The sequence below is a fragment of the Lactuca sativa genome, chromosome 1 (genome assembly GCF_002870075.4).
Source record: "Lactuca sativa cultivar Salinas chromosome 1, Lsat_Salinas_v11, whole genome shotgun sequence".
In the NCBI taxonomy this organism is placed as follows: Eukaryota; Viridiplantae; Streptophyta; class Magnoliopsida; order Asterales; family Asteraceae; genus Lactuca; species Lactuca sativa.
The window spans coordinates 618,108-623,298 of record NC_056623.2 but is presented as its reverse complement, the minus strand read 5'-3'; positions in this window follow the sequence as shown (position 1 = coordinate 623,298).

The window sequence follows — 5,191 nt, the reverse complement described above, 5'->3', positions numbered from 1 at the left end:
AAGCCCCGATATCATCTCGAGACCCCAAGCTCCATAGATCCCGATAAGAAAAGAGTTTTTGAGCCGAAGCTCTGCCCACGAGAAGCCCGGTGTGTGAAGAGATCACAGTTTCACCGAAGAATACCACTTTAAGAGCCGTAGTGGTGTCCGAGCATCGTCTTATCAAGTGAGTGCATAGTCCCTTTCATATACATGATTTTAATACAAGTTTTGATGAATTTATTAGATATATGATATGAGTAAGTGTGCAGTCTCTTTCTGATAATACACATATATGAATTATACTATATGGAATACGTGTTATGCGTATATGTATCATCTGTTATTTGGAATAAGTACTGAATTAACATGTTATACAGGTTTTCAGCTATGTATAAAATATGTATATTTTATCTACTAATATGTTAGGTAGAACATGGGTAGATAGTTGGTGTGTGATGAAATAAAAATGATGAGAGGCCTCGATGTTGTTGTTAATCTAGTCATCTAGCGGAGTATGGATGACGACCACAAACTATTTCTAGACTGTCCAGTGGAACGCTGGCAGGTTCATAACATGTAGGTGTTGTGAACGATGTATTCGCCGATGTACTCTATCCCCCTCATGGTTGCCTTTAGGACATCTACTGTTGAGGAAACCCCTTTGCAGTAATGTTCATCCCGATGAAAAATCCTAGACTAGGTCCCTTGTGATAGTTGTTTTTTTAGGGACGTAAAGTGAGGATAACGGGAATGGGTAATCGGGTTATTGTTGGTTGGTGAAATTAAATATGATTATTTATTGTGGTTTGAAAACCCTATATGCTCAACAGGATCCCAAGTCTGACCCACTCAGTTTTATTTGCATTAGAGGTAGTGGCGTGAGAGCATAAGATGGATGAATCATCAGGTTATTTGTTGATAGGCCAGTAGTTGTATATAACTGTTGTAAGGCTTATAATGTGCCGTTTATGCTTTTGTGTTTGTAACGGAACATGACATCCCGAGTTTTGTTATAAATGAAAATACATTTCTTTAAGGAATGCTTTGATAAATTTTATTTTATCATGTATTGTTTTGGGGACAAATTCCACAAATCTTTTAAATTAATGGGTTTACTCTGAAATTATTTTAAAAGCATAAATGAAACTGGTATTTTATAGCCGTGATTTTGGGGATGTCACAGTTGGTATCAGAGAAGTAGTTTAAGCGAACTAGGAATTTGTAGGATTTCTAGACTTAAACTTAGAATGCTAAGTAAAGATTGTGAGATGAGTGTCTGTTATATTTTAGACACAAGCACTAGTTTATTTTAGGAAAGTTGCCTAAAATGCTTTTATGTGCTAAATGTTATATTTTTGTCATATATGATATTATTTGTTCGGATCTATGGTTTGTTGCCAACCGGATCTGGAGACCTTATGTGTTTAGGATTCTAAGCGTATGATTACGGTATTAGAACTAGCATGTAAATGTTTCGGAGTGATAAGGATGATTTAAATATCTATCATGATTGAGGATCTAAATTCACCTTATTCGGTGTGTAGATCAAAAATGGTAAGAACCAGGAGCGGCGTTGGAAACGCAGATGAAAACAGGAATCTAAATTCACCTGAGCCAATGACAATGGCTAGGGTACAAGAAATGATCCAAATGATGTTGGATCGTCAAATGGAAGAAACTAGGCGTCTGCTTCAGCAGAATTGCGAAGAACCTTCAATGCCGATTGAACATCCCGAATTGAATGAAGGGCATTCAGAAGGAGGAAGCTTCAGTGGGACTGTTGGTCAAGCCAACCCACCAATTGTTAGGCAAGTCAACCAGGATCGAGAAAATGATGGGCATTGTGCAAGTACAAGGATTTCATGGCATCCAAGCCACCATGTCTATCCGGAATCCCGACGCCGGTGGAAGTTATAAAATGGATCTCCGAAATGGAGACAATGTTCGAGAGTTGCGAATGCAGCAATAGACAGAAGACCACTCTTGCAATCCTTCTGTTAAAATCTAGCGTGTTTAGTTGGTGGAAGCTGTTAGCTGACTTGATGCCCAAGGGAGAGGCGAGCAAGAAGTCTTGGGAAGACTTTGTGGTGCAACTCAAATTGCAATACTGCTCCGAGCAGGACACTCTGGAAATCAATAATGAGTTTCAGAATTCGAAGAAGAAAAATGAATGTTACTGAATATGCTACTAGTTTCACAGAAAAGATGAAGCTTATCCCATATTTAGTTCCAACTGAGCTCTATAAGGTTAACAAGTTTTCCCTCGGACTACCAGCGGACTATGGTCCAATGGTTAAGCAAGCAACCACATTGAAAGCCGTCAGCTAGGCTGCTAGAAATATTGATACCCAGATCAGGGAGAAGGGTCTGGAGAGGTTAGAGGTTGGTGAGAAGAGGAAGTAGGATGGATCCTCGGGGTCCAACAAAAAGGGTAAATTCTCGAAGTCTAGTTCGAGAGAAGGTGGAGGAGGCGAAGCGAAATGGTCTGACAAATGAAAGAAGAAGCATCTAGGGAAGTGTGGCGGGGAAGCCACATGCTTCAATTGCGGAAAGCCAGGGCACTAAGCCAACAAATGCACCCTTACCAAGAAAGTATGTTATGGGTGTGGTGAGGAAGGACACATCTTGATGGAATGTCCGAAGAAGAAGGAGGCAGCAAAGCCCAACATTCCACCAGAGCCGAAGGTGATAGCCTTCCAGATGACACTGGAAGATGCTAAAGACAAAGATGATGTCGCTTCAGGTACCTTTCTCGTAAACGAATTGTCTACCCAAATTTTATTTGATTCAGGAGCTAACTACTCCTTTATTTCGCATGAATTTGGTAGAAAACTAGCTTTGCATGTCGATAGACTAGATAATGCTTTATTAGTCGAAGTTGCTAGTGACAAGTTTATACATGTTAGCCATCGTATGAAAAACATATTAATTGGCTTGAATGGGAATAAGTTCCACAAGGAATTATTGCATATTGAGCTAAATGGTTTCGACATCGTGCTAGGGATGGATTGGCTTAGCGCTAATGATGCCGAAATAATGTGCAAGAAGAAGATTGTAAAAGTAAATTCGCTAGGGAAAGAGTCTTTTATGGTGTATGGGGACAAACGCAAAGTAAATTCTGGGATTATTTCTCTAATGAAAGCCAGAAAGTGTTTGGTCAAAGGATGAACATCGTATCTAGCATTCGTGATCGATGCTAAGAAGGAGAAAAAGGAGATGCAGAGCATTCCTGTCATATGTGATTATCCGGAAGTATTTCCCGAAGATCTTCCCGGATTACCGCCTGATAGACAAGTGGAGTTTAGAATAGACTTGTTACCAGAGACGACGTCAATAGCAAAAGCACCTTACAGACTAGCACCGACGGAGATGAAGGAGTTGATGATGCAACTTCAGGAGTTATTGGAAAAAGGTTTCATTAAATCTAGTTCATCACCCTGGGGAGCTCCGGTGTTATTCATAAAGAAAAAGGACGGGAGTATGTGGATGTGCATCGATTACAGAGAGCTAAACAAGGCAACAATAAAGAATAGATATCCATTGCCGAGGATTGATGACTTGTTCTATCAACTACAAGGTTCAAGTTATTTTTCAAAGATCGACCTAAGGTCAATATATCATCAGCTGAAAGTGAGGGATCAGGATATCAAGAAGACTGCATTCAGAACACGATATGGACACTAAGAGTTTTTGGTTATGTCGTTTGGACTAACCAATGCTCCAACAACATTCATGGATTTAATGAACAGAGTTTGTAATCTGTTCCTTGATAAACCTGTGATAGTGTTCATAGATGACATCCTGATTTGCTCAAAAAGCCAAGAGGAGCACGACCGACACTTGCGAGAAGTGTTGGAAGTCTTGAAGGAGAAGTTGTATGCTAAGTTCTCTAAATGTGATTTTTGGATTCGAGAAGTCCATTTCTTGGGTCACGTGGTCAACTAAGAAGGGATAATGGTTGATCCAGTAAAGATTGAAGCTGTGATGAAGTGGGAACAACCGAAAAGTCCCACAGATATCTAAAGCTTTCTGGGATTAGCTGGATATTACCGAAGGTTTATCCAAGGCTTTTATTCGATCGCTACTCCTTTAACAGCTTTGACTCACAAAGGAGCTACTTATACTTGGAGTGATAATCACAAAAAAGCATTCGAGTTGCTAAACAAGAAGCTATGTGAGGCATTGATTCTTTCTCTACCTGATGGAGTTGAAGACTTCGCTGTCTATAGCGATGCGTATGGTGTTGGGTTTGGTTGTGTTTTTACCCAAAGAGAAAAGGTGATAGCGTATGCGTCTCGACAACTGAAAGAGCATGAAAAGAACTACCCCACTCATGATTTGGAGCCGGCAGCGGTAGTATTTGCTCTAAAAATATGGAGGCATTACCTCTATGGATCAAAGTGCAAACTTTTCACTGATCATAAGAGTCTCAAATATCTCTTTAATCAGAAAGAATTTAATATGAGGCAACGACGTTAGCTAGAGTTACTTAAGGACTACGATTGTGAGATACTTTACCACCCTAGTAAAGCAATTGTTGTCGCTGATGCTCTCAGTCGGAAAGTCAATCTTGAAAGAAAAAGGCCAAGAGCGTTGAGAATAGAAGTTGTCTCAACAAATGTGGTGAGTATAAAGAAAGCTCAAGAGGAAGCTTATGAAAAGAATGACTGGAAGGAGGCACGTTTGGGCAAAACGTTGGTGTTTGGTACAAACAGTCATGGACTGAAGGTATTCCAAGATCGTATTTTGGTACCTAAGTCAGGAGGAATAAGAGATCTTCTGATGGAAGAAGCTCACAAAACCATGTACTTAATTCATCCTGGCAGCACTAAAATGTATAGGGACCTAAAACCCTATTACTGGTGGCTGACGATGAAGCTCGATGTTGAAAAGTATATGGTCGAGTGTGTAACTTGTGCAAGGGTTAAGGCATAACATCAGAAACCGTATAAGAGTTTAGAACCTTTGCCTGTACCTATGAGTAAATGGGAAGACATTGCTATGGATTTTGTCACTAAAATGCCCAAAACAAAGAACGGTCACGACATGATTTGGGTGGTCGTTGATCGCTTCACTAAGAGTGCACATTTCATAGCAGCCAATGAGAAATGGTCTATGGACAAGCTTGCGAATTCTTACGTGAAGGAAATTGTGAGGCTTCACGGTGTTCCGTTAACGATTGTGTCATATCATGACAGCCGTTTCACCT